General features: G+C 42.7%; 1 long non-coding RNA gene and 1 pseudogene across 1 annotated transcript; both read right to left on the bottom strand.

Moving 5' to 3' along the window:
- Positions 1-1,978: 1,978 nt before the first annotated feature.
- On the bottom strand, positions 1,979-9,524 carry LOC146182827 (uncharacterized). The gene is made up of 2 exons (XR_014708394.1): positions 9,266-9,524; positions 1,979-2,414 (listed from the first exon to the last, which is right to left on the bottom strand). It is a non-coding gene; the product is annotated as an uncharacterized LOC146182827 (long non-coding RNA).
- LOC146182828 (uncharacterized) lies at positions 5,370-7,468 on the bottom strand (annotated as a pseudogene).
- Positions 9,525-12,483: the final 2,959 nt, after the last annotated feature.

The following is a 12,483-nucleotide window of genomic DNA, read 5'->3' on the forward strand; positions in this document are numbered from 1 at the left end:
TTCAGAGTTTTCTCACTATGATCTGTGATGTGATTCGTCACATAACATGTCGCTTTCCGCTCGTATTGAGGTTTAAATGTGCTTTGCGGTGTTACAAGTTCTACGTACATAGCGTCAATGAAAAAGCTGGGTACCGCCGGCGTGTAGCCCAAGCATATCACGTCATTTTTGTTCGCTGTACGACTGGAGGTGTAGGCGCCGGTTTGTGTTTTCCGTGAGATGCTGTGATGTCCGGACAACGTCCTACAATAGTGCTGTGATGTGTGCGCCGATGTCCGGACGGACATGGCCGTGTCCATTTATGATCGCCGATGTTCCACGTTCATGTCAGTGTTTATTAGGTGCAGTGGTCAGTCCAAAAATGTCGCGTAAATTGAGCATCGTGGAAATTTATTTACATGCGGTATGCAACAGTCAGACGACAATAAATCATCGACAATTTGTTGCCAGACTTCACTGCAGAGCCAAAACTCTGGTATTTCTACAAAGTACACACCTATTGTTTGAATTTGTGTGTTTTGAAGCCGAAAAAAATAATAATAAACGGCAATACTTCAAGCTGGCCTTGCATAAAGTTTTTGGGAGTGCACATGATACAGTTATCGCATGTTAAAGTGGACAGAAAATTAAGTACCCAGCCCACACTGCCATGATGTGCATTACTACAGGTGAAATGGTTCAGGCTTCTGTAAAATATTAGCTGCCTGCCGCAGCACCTTCCTAAATGTTCACGCTTGGTACTATTGTTGAAGGCCACTTTATCATTATTAAAGGAACGAATATGTTTTATGTGTTAATGACTAGTGCTTTTTCAATGTATTATGTTCATTTTTTTAGGTTTTCTTTAGTATTTTTTGCTTTCTCATGCTAGACAAACACAAATGGGTCACTTTTAAACTTGTCAGCCCAAAGCTGAGTATGAATATCTGGCATGCATGTGACAGCTGTAATGCTGGAAACGTTGACGTATATAGGATGTATCTAAACGCTGCGACATCTCAGTGGCACGTTCCGCTGCTTGCCCTAAGGTCGTGATATTTAATCCCAGTGATGGCAGCCACACTTTGTTGGGGGTAAAACGAACCGCATCTGTTTCCTGCGAGATGTCAATGCCAAGTACAAAGCCCAGGCAGTCAGCTTAATCTAAAGCTCTCCACTACAGTATTATGTCACTTTAGGACCCTACATGCCACAGGTAGGATGTGTTTTTTAGATTTTGTTACCTCTCATCCATGCTGCGCATTTGGCTAAATCTAGTTCTCAAACAGTTGTTGAAGATGAAAGCAAAGCAGTTCTTAGCATGGTTTCCTGCTTGGATTAATTTGCTAATTGCAGTTCTTTGAAGTTTGCATCAATTGTGGACAGTTCAATAGCAGGCAGTTGAATTACAGGAGTGATGTGGATCATGCATTTAAGTTCTGACAAATGTAAAGTAGTGGTCCCCTCCATGCATTCATAGGTGCCCTTAAACAAATACATAATTGGGTGTGTGATTAGGACGCATATCAAGGGTCGAGAGAAGGCCATGTGGAAGCAATGCGATATTCTTCCATGAAGGCTAAAATAAAATTTTACAACAGCTGCTGTCCTATGCAGAAAAATGTGCATTTTGTGCATGATTAACTTACCATGAATAGATTCTTACTTAGATTATGATGTGATATATAATATCTGGTTTAGCATCCCAGAAATAACTACGGCTATGACTTGAGAGCTGAGGGCTTCGGTATAATTTCGACCACCTGGGGTTCCTCTATATGCAATGACACCACACGGTACATGACAACCTATAGTTTTGTCACTATTGAAATGCACCTGCTTTGGCCAGTATCAAATCTGCATTCATGGGTTCTGCAGCCAAGTGCTCTAACTACTTAGTCAAGCAGCAAAGGGCATGCCTTTACATTTCCTTCTGGCTTGTGGTTTTCACAAAAAAAAGGAATACATGAAAAAGTAAATAGCAAAAACACTTGTTTTATTGCACATCACATTCTTATTTCAGCAAACATTCGTTAGGTAGAAATTGCTCACAATGTTTGCGTGGAAACCATGAACTTACAAAAACAGAACAATACACTTATTGTACTCAAATTTTTAATGAAGAAGTTTGCATCTATACTGCTGCACTGCACTTGTCGCAAAACCACAAGCCCCTTCTGCTTTTGCCAATCATTGATGAACACGCTTGGTGAAACCAATGAAGGCAGAGGTCACATACCACAGATGGGTCGTCTCGCAACATATTTCTACATTCGTTGCATTTCAATTTTACGTTTTTTCGCTTCGCTTCAACTGTTGCCAGCACTGCCAGCCACCCATCTTTGTAAACTATTTTTTTACACTGCTGAGATCAACATCCTCATTTATGATGGTATCAGGCGTTCTTGATGGTATCACTTCCACATCCTCCTCACCTGGAAGAACGAAGAGAATGTCTTATGCTTTGAACAGAAAAAAAATTATATGCTTAACCTCTACCTGTAATGGTATGATGTGCCAGCATTAATGGCTACTGTTGCAGACCCCGCTGTGGAGACTCGCTCATGTGCATGCAAGGTACTTAAAAACTAATCCCTTAATTCGTGCCTCTGTTAGCTTGCATATACTCATTAGCATACAGTCATAGGCTGCCCTGTTATGTGGAAGACAGCCTGATGTAGACCTCTGTAAGCCTCACGTTGACCAAACGGTACAAACGTGCCTGCGTGGCTTAGGAGTAGCCTTTCTTACTCGGGGCCCAAATGTCTTGGTGGGTTTGCTTTTCATCTCACTCACCTATCTCAAAATACAACTTTTATAAGCTCGAGTTGGCAGCTCCTGCCATGTCGTGTGACCTTGTCATGTCACACAACCCAACGGCTATTCAGTATGCGGTCGTACATGCCTCCTGCCAAAGCCATGCCTGTGATTTTTTGCTCACAATGTCAGATTTGATGGAGAACAGGGCCTTTAACATTGTTGAATTAATATTACAGCACAAACGGTGTAATAAGAGTAATGAACAACAGAGAGGGCATCACAGTGCACAGACAGGAATTGCACAAACAACAAGCAATTAGGTGCACCATAGTCGGCCGAGGGCTACCGAGAAACTCTCACAATGCATTACAGAGGTTGAATAGAGGGGTTATATTGCCGCCATTGTACAAAATATGAACTTTCACAAAAGCCTAACTTTCGCTAATTCAAAGTATTTTTTGAATAGTTATTATTTCTCACCGAGAAGTGTTTTTCGATGCAGTACTTCTTCTGTTGGACTTTGGGAAATTAGGCAGTGAAGAATTCTTTGTTCCTTTTCATTCGAATCCAAATCTCGGAATGGCCGATGTTGTTTCACAACTTTCTGGCAGCCTTTCTGCCGCTTACACCTAAGGTCAGTTATCTTTCCTACACCCTTTGGTCAGCCACGAGGCTTTATTTTCGCAGGTAGTTCAACAATTTGTTGTGGTACATCACTGTTCGAATGCAGAGATGTGCAAGGTGCTACATGATGCATTGACTGTCTTTTGGCATCGCCATGGTCGCTTGTGGCTACTTCAGTTTCTGAGGAAGCTGCCTCAGTCATGTTTTAGTTTTTTTGTTCTTTCTGCACTTTGTCATTCTTTTCGGCTCTTCTGGTTGCTTTGGTTCTTCTTCTTTGGCCTTTATATCTTCGGCTTAGAAGCCTAATCACAGTCATTTCCAGCCTTATCTTTCAGATCATATTCACCCAGTCCTTAGTTAGCAGTTCGATTCCGGATGACTGGAAACTAAGTAGAGTATCCCCAGTGTTCAAATCAGGAAACCACTCCGATCCATCCAATTATCGCCCTATTTCGTTAACTTGCATAGCCTGTAAAATAATGGAACACATCATCTACTCCCAAGTTGCAAGCCACCTCGATAATAACTCATTTTCCTTTAAGAACAAGCATGGCTTCCGCCCCGGTCTTTCCTGCGAGACTCAGCTCTTTGAATTCACTACTGACCTTCACTTTAACCTTGACTCATCTTTCCAAACCGATGTCATATTCCTGGACTTTTCCAAAGCATTCGATCGCGTCCCTCACAAAAGACTGATGTTGAAACTTTCACGCCTTTGTATTGATCCATTAACTTTATCCTGGATTAACTGCTTCCTCACGAACCGCTTTCAATACACCGTCATCGGAGGGCATCATTCCGCCACACACGAAGTAATCTCGGGCGTGCCGCAAGGATCCGTGCTTGGGCCATTGCTGTTCCTCATCTTTATAAATGACCTCCCCTCTGGCATAGCATCATCCATTCGCTTGTTCGCCGACGACTGCGTCTTATACCGTCGCATTTCTTCTCACAATGACCAAGTAACCCTCCAAACCAACTTACGTAAAATTGATACCTGGTGCTCAGACTGGATGATGGAACTGAACGTAACCAAATGCAAATTCATGCAGGTGTCACTTAAACGTTCTAATATTTCCTATATATATTCACTAAAGGCCACTATCATATCACAGGTTGAAACTTACAGGTATCTCGGCGTCCTAATCAGCAGTAAACTAACATGGAATGAGCACATCACCAAACTAGCTGCTGACACTTCGAGAACTCTAGGCTTTTTTAGAAGGTCACTTTCACTATCACCTCCATCCATTCGCAAACTTGCGTACGAAACTTTCATTCGCCCGAAGCTCGAATACGCATCTGCAATTTGATCCCCTCATCAAATGTACTTAATTAACGAAATTGAATCCATCCAGAATCGCGCTGCCCGTTTTATATCTTCAAATTATGACTTTCGTTTCAGCATCAGCAGTATTAAGACATCTCTTGGTATCAGCCCTTTAGCCCCAAGACGCAACATTTCTCGCCTATGCCTGTTTCATAACCTGTACCACAACTTCCACCATCTCCGTGATTCTCTGTTAGTTCCACCATTGCGCACATCATCTCGTCTTTTCAACTTCATGAGCATCCAGCGCTTACATGGATCTACTAACGCCTTTAATAAGTCTTTTCTACCAACCGCAATCCAAGAATGAAACCAGCTTCCCGAACACATTGTAACCGAACGTGACCCTACTAGATTTAAAGAACGCTTGACATGTCATTTGGCTTTATAACCGATTGTTTCCTCTTCCTTTTTATTTGCAGTGCCTCCTTCATTTGAATTGTTGTATTTGAGCATTTTGACTTTTTGTACCTATGTTTAGACCATGAACGGTCGTTATCTTTGTGTTACCTCCCCCCCCCCCCCTTATGTAATACCCCACCCGGGGCCTTTAAGGGTATAATAAATGATGATGATTTCTGCACCCTTTTGGAGGCCACGGGTTTTTATCTTTGTGGGTAGCTGTAGATTTCCAAGCTGTTTAAGTGCCACATTGCTATCAGAACCCAGAGGGGCACCCATTGACTTCAAGGCATTCTGCTCTTGATGATCTTCAGTCATCATAGGAGGTGTGTTGTGCATTGTCTGTGTCTTGGATTCAGACTTGCTTACACATACTTCAAGCTGTGGTAAAACCACTTCAGGCACATGTTGGTTTGTGGCACCTTGCTGCAGTTTGTTATTTTCATTTTCCTCTAATATTCTGACAGGCTCTTCACTCTCTGACTAAATTACTTCAAGCATTTCTTGACTCACGTCACATTGCTATAGTCTTTCATCCTCTTTTTCGAATGCCTCACGTTGTTCTGGCATGAAACTTGGTACTTCATGATTTGCACAATAGCTGGCACATTAATGAAAAATTTCAGCAATTTCTATTTCTCGCCCTTCCTGCCATGCCTTTGAAAGTGCCAACAAATCTCTTACACGTTTAAAGTACTTTTCTTCTGTTTCCTCAGCAGCAAGCTCGGCAATGTACTTGCATGTTGGGAATACTTCTCAGTATTTTTCATGTTGAGACATTGGCCGGGCTGTTTTTGTAGCCTCCTGTGAGAAAGATTTCACCGTGAAGTTTTCTTCCTGATGAAATGCTCTCTGGTGTGTGTAATAATAAGTTCTTGACCACCGTTCTTGAAATATAGCTTTGTATCAAAGATAGTTATACCTGACATTTTTCTTACTGAAAAGATATGCCAACATGGCAGTTGCATTGCATTCCAGAAGGCAAAAGTGCAAGTTGTCACTGTTGTAGATGTGTTCCCAGATGATGACTTGAACTTGAACACACCTTCTTCAGCCTTAAGAATTACCACTTTGGTTGAGAGGCTTATTTGCTCTTTCACCATTTTGAATGCATATGGGGTTAGGGCCTCCTTATACATTCTTTCCTCGATGTTAGAAGATTAGTTACAGGGCCTCTTGCAAAGACTATTCAGTGCTCTGTGGTCTTGCTCATCACTCAAAGCTTTCAGCACAGCAAAGAGGGAGAACACAAACTTTTCAAGGCAGCTGTTGCTCTTCACCACACTTTTCCATTTCACATTGAGGCACTCAATTCGATTATTTGTAGTTTTATTGAAATTTCCCATCATGAACTTTGGCCCTGTAAACCACTCGTCCTTGATTGGGCGCCAATTCTTGCCGTGGTAATGCGAATTTCCTTTGACACTTTTGCATCAAATTCTTTTTCAAGCTCATCAAATGCTTCATTTGACTTCGACATTACCAGTTTTTGCAGTAGTTCTAGAGCTTTGTCACTCTCTTCTGCTGTAATATTCATTTTGTTGAAGGCAATCTCTCTCCAAAATGTTCTTAAATTTAAGTATGGAAGATGCAGATGAGCACATTTGCACTTGGAAAGCTGTCTTTCAGTAGGTGACGTTCCAAGAGGTTCTTGTCAGCCATTATGCATTTCACCTTAGTCCACGATGGCCACAAAATGCTACATCTACCTTTGGAACTACACCTTACATCAAAGCTTCTGCAGAGAGAAGTAATTATTCCGATATTCTCACGTGCAAGCGATGTCGATATCTTAGATGTACTAGACAGCTCATACTCCTCTTTTTCCCGCTTGTACGGACTACAGAGCACCTCAGTTGAGCGCATGTGGCGTTTCTTCAAAAACTTAGTTCACCAATGTATACGTGAGTTTGTACCAAGAAAACAGAAATTTTGCACAGTAGCAATCCATGGATGACAAAAGATATCGCGCGTCTTCGACGTAAAATAAAGAAAGCCAGACAGCACTCAAAACGTCCTTTTTCGCTGACTGCCGATAAGATTTCCATGCTGCGCCTGTCGTTGCGGAACGCCAACAGTAAGGCTAAACACCATTTCTCCACTGTTCGTTTGTAAAACTTCCTTGTTTCTTCTCCAAGCAAGTTTTGCCGATATCTCGCGCCATGCAAGAAATCGGTTCTTGGTTTTTCCGCAGATAATGCAACTATGGATGATAAGTTAGAAAGAGCACAGGCGCTCACCCAGTACTTCAGCTCCGTATTTACGCACGATGACGTTTGCATCCCACAATGTTCTTCTTTTGACGATTTGTCTCCAATCAGTGACATTTGTATAATGGAGGAATGTGTGGTAGTTCTCTTGCTTAACTTAGACGTAAAGAAGTCGCCAGGGATTGACGAAATACTCAACATCTTTCTAGTACCATACGCGGAATGGTGCGCAAAATACTTAACTTTAATGTTAGGAAAATTACTAGAACGTTCTAAATTGCCGTGTGATTGGAAACTTGCAAACATCACTCCGATTCCTAAAGAACAAAACAAATCAGCCCCTTCTTCCTTCCGGCCGATTTTCCTTTTGTGCACTGCTTGAACATATCATCAGCAAGCACTTGACTAACTTTCTCGAAGAGAACCACATCTTTCATAATAATCAACATGGGTTCCGCCGCGGTCTCTCTTCAATAACACAGCTTATTGCAACAGCTCACGATTTAGCGGCAGCACTAGATAGGCATAATAAAGTTGATATTGCTTTTCTTGATTTCGAGAAGGCGTTTGACCGTGTGTCTCATCAGAAATTACTGCAGAAGTTAAAACCTATACTCAAACACGATTGTCTTCTCTCTTGGATTGAAGCCTATCTTTCGCAGAGACGTCAAAGTGTGGTTATTGATAGTATCCTTTCTGATGCTGTTCCAGTAGAATCCGGTATTCCGCAGGGCTCAGTCTTGGGGCCCCTTTTTTTTTAAGTATTTATAATGACATAGTTCAAAACGTGCATGTTAAAATACGACTATACGCAGATGACTGCATAATTTATCAAGAAATTAGTAGCCCTGACGACCAACTCCTCTTAAACGATTCTTTATCTGCAATAGAAAAATGGTGCTCCACGTGGCAAATGACTCTAAATTCCAAGAAGACTAGCAATGACTGCGACACGCAAAAAGAATCCTTTAAGTTTTACATACCGCATAGCCAATGAACCCCTCTTAGTTGTAAGCACTTTTAAGTACTTAGGAATCCACATAACCTCTGATCTTCGATGGAACGAGCACGTATCGTATATAGAAGAAAAAAAAGCTTTAAAACAACTACACTATCTGAGAAGAACGCTGGCACAATCCACACAAGAAATAAAGCTTTTAACTTTTAAAACATTTGTTAGGCCAATATTGGAATATGCTGCAGCAGTGTGGGACCCTTGCACCGAAACTAACAAACTTAAATTAGAAAATGTCCAATGCAAAGCAGCCATGGCTTATACTTAATTGTTACAGTTGGAAAGTTTCTCCAACAGCCCTACTGAAAACCGCAGGACTTGAAGAACTGGCCTTGCGTCGTCATCGCGAAAAATTAAAGTTGTTCTACTTATTTTATTACAGTAAAATAAAAATAGAGGAAGGAATTTCAGTTGAGCACACATCTCGTCGCTTACACGCTCCTACCATTCTAAAAGAGTCGCCACGTTTTCGTGTAAAACAAACGTTTATAAATACTCCTTCTTTCCCCATACCATCACTAAATAGAATGGTTTAACCGCAAACATTGTCAATTGCGAATCCGTGAATCTATTTTTATAAGCTCTTAATGAAGCATAGGGCTCTTATGTTTCCCAGTTTTGGGCCACGTTGAATGTCTTTGTTCGTTGTCAACTTAGACATCGTTTGTCAACTCTCTGCCTCTGCACTCGGTTTTGTGTGGCATGCTCTGGTTTTGATTCTGGTTGTCTGCTGCTTCTGTTGTATTGCTCATCCTGTTTTTTCCAGGATGTTTGTACCCCACTCCTGCCTAAGGCCTGCGACACAGGCCGGCAGTATTTGCTAAATAAAAAAAATAAAAAATAAAAAAAGATGGGTTCAGCTCTTTGAATTTCTCTATCAACCATTTTAGGTTAGTGGCAGTGTCACTGACTAAAATAGCCACACACACACAGTTTCTGTCTCACCATTGGAGTATTCAACGAGGATAACGTAAACAGGTGTCCATATCTCAAGTCGCTTGTAAGTGGCATCAATGGCCAGAAACTCTGGAAAGGCAGCCATGTTGCGCTGCCTAGAATAGTTTGATGGTAGGATTCCTTTGAGGTTGTTGTCGTCTGCCAAAATGTGGTAGCTTGTACCTAAAAGGCACATGACATGTTCAAAAATCAGTCTAATTTGAAATTCACATAGCAAGGTATTTCTAGTTAAGTTTGTTAGCAATATAATAACTCTCTTGTAATGTTCAGACACCGACAACTCGTGCACAGCTCCGCATCACACAGAATACATTGTTCATAGTGTGTGTAAATTCTTCTATATATGGATCATGACTTGCTACAAGTCACTTGCATGCTCATTAGAAGTGATTTTTTCTGATTCTTTCCAACTATAGTCACGGTAATTCTCATCCCATCTCTCTTCCTGTTCCATACGGTGCACAGCATTTCTAGATACCCATTAGGCAGCTTGCAGGCCTAAATCTGACCCGGAAGCAATAGAATAAATAGCAGGAAACCCTTAAAATTTAAATACAAGGTATATTTAATAACCAGCATAGTAAACTAAATTTCATTGCGAGGCTTGCTATTTACCTGTGTATGAAAAAGGCTCTATACTGAAGCAATATAAATAGGTATGCTGCAACGTTGGTGATATTAACAAGCATTGCACACGTAAGCACTGAAGATATGGCACCAAAAGTAACTGACTAGCTTTGCTTGTTGCACTCGTCTTGGCAGATACTGGTATTCACTTATCATCTTGTTAGGGCTATGCACGTGACTTGTTGATGTATGTGCATGTTTTCGAAAACTTTCATCAATAAGGTCTTACCGTACGCCTTCTGTAGGAGGAGTGCTATTTCTTGTTTCTGGCTTGGATATACTGGCTGCATTACTTAGATCCTTGAGTAGAACAAGTTTTCCTGTTGCTTCTTCAATGCGTTTTTTTACAAGCTTCTTGTTTGCTTGCAAGGCAAGAAGTTCAGCGGCATCACTCCTGGCACTTGCTTCCCGCAGTGCCAGACTTTGTGGCCGGTGATCATAAAGTGCCTGCAAAAAATAAGCTCTCGGAACTTTAAAGAGCAATAGGCTTCCAAAGCACCGTCAGGCGGCGCTGCTGCTACTGACAGGGAGCGCCATCTCTGACCAAAAAGTAGAAACTGGAGATACGCGCGGCGGCACCACCTAGGCATCCCGTGCAAGTTTTCTCCTTTCGCTCGCTCTCTTCTGCGCACGTGCAGACGTCTCGCGCTGCTTTGTCGCGCGGACAGAACACTGGACCCGCCGGCTCAGCTCGCTGCCTTCGCAGCGTGCGCCGTGCGCTTTCTCTCGCCCAAGCACGCGCTTTGATGGTTGATTGGTTGTACAACTTTTAATTCCATCAGAAATGGGCGTCCTCTTCCCCGCCCATCGAGCGATGACCACCCCTGGGGCGGAACTGAGGAGAAGCGAACTCCCACGAAGAAAGAACTTTCCAAATTCTCCTCAATAAAGTTTCCTCCTCCTCCTCCTCCTCCTCCTTTTCCCCACCCCCGGCACGCGTGCCGGGGAAGACGGGGAGTCGTGCGCCCGCGGATTAGAGGCTGGCAGGTAGCCCTTGGCTTGTTGCGGCCTCCTCCGCCAGATGGACGGATGCGCTTTGACGCGTGCTTTTGACGCGCCCCCGCAGGCGCACCGCGACATGCCACCTACATTCCGTCTTGATTGGGCAACCTGACACGTATTTTCATGAAGGATACTTAATTATAGGCGGGAAACTTTTTATTCACGTCTGCACTGCAGAGCATGACAACAGACGGGGATGAGTAAATATTGATCGTGAATGCGTCCCACGTTAGCAAAAACGTAGGAAGTGCATCTCGAGGTAAGTCCGCTATGTAATTATATTGTCGGATATAATATGTTTAAAAACTGCTAAAGTATAATCGTCAGCACTGTGAAATAATTAAGTGGCCCGCTCGTTGACCATTGTTTTGGCTTGCAGCATGCGATCAATATACGGATTAGTTTTTTTATTACGACGTTACCAAAGGAAATCTTGCAATAGAATAATAAGTAGATAGTCCAAAGGAGGTGTTTCATCAGACAAGAACGCTAGCAATCTCATAAGCACATGCGTGCTCTGTGCGCTGCACGCGACATAACCGACTTTCTGGCTCGGAAGGCAGGTGAAATCCAAGCTTAATTGTACTACATAGTGTTTTATTTCGGTTCTTATTAAAGGGTTGTACTTCATTTATGATATTTGGTTTGCACTTACGAACCCTGTGACGCGAATGGGGTGCTCCGTGCGAGTAGTGTCAGTCGAGCCATAGCTATAGGATCACTTTTGTACTGCACTTCCGACATATCTTTGTTAATACTACTACTACTAATAATAATAATAATAATTGGTTCACTTATTGGCCAATTTGCGAAAATCTGTAAAAGCATCTCAGCAAGGCAAGTTTTTCAACGCTGCCCCCATCCCCCCCCCCCCCCCCCAAAAAAAAAAAAAAGGCCTCGTTCCTAGATATTTTCTTGGTCAGTCTCGATCGCGGACGTCGCATCTGTTGATTTGGTTGCTTTCAGAGCGCTCACAAAGCAAGGAGAGAGCACAGAAAATCGGCAAAACTCGGCATGCGGGGAGCGAAGAGCAGGATAATCTTCCAACCTCTTCACTTTTTTTTTTGCATGGTGTTAAACCACTGTACTTTTTTGATGCCTCTCCAAGCTATCTTTGTCAACTGTCGACATTTCTGAGTTTACGAAGAAAAGGAAAATTGGCTATTTTCGTTTCCACAAAGAACGCGAGACTTATCAGAACGCTGTCATGCAGTTGGAAAACAGGTCTTGCGGACAGACTTCCAAATGAATCAGCAAAGTTTCACACGTGAGCCTCGTCTTTTGGTGATTCGCCTAGTGCGGCTTCCCATAACACAATGCTACTAGTACATCCGTTTCGCATCAGCGGAAGCGTTTTTGTATTGCCAAATAACCGCCAGGCGCAACGCGCGATCGCCGCGCCTGCACAGGAAGCTAGCGAAGCGTCCGCTCCGGCGAAGCCCCATCGTTTCACATTTCGCCACCACGCCAGGAATTCGGCGCTGCCGTCGCGCGGCGAAAATTGAGCTTGGGTTCCCTATAAGGGATACACTCGTGTTAAGTTGACTAGGTTGCCATCTAAAAAGGATACCATGTAC

Source organism: Amblyomma maculatum, chromosome 7 (genome assembly GCF_055883805.1).
Source record: "Amblyomma maculatum isolate TAMU_Amacu chromosome 7, ASM5588380v1, whole genome shotgun sequence".
Classification (NCBI taxonomy): domain Eukaryota; kingdom Metazoa; phylum Arthropoda; class Arachnida; order Ixodida; family Ixodidae; genus Amblyomma; species Amblyomma maculatum.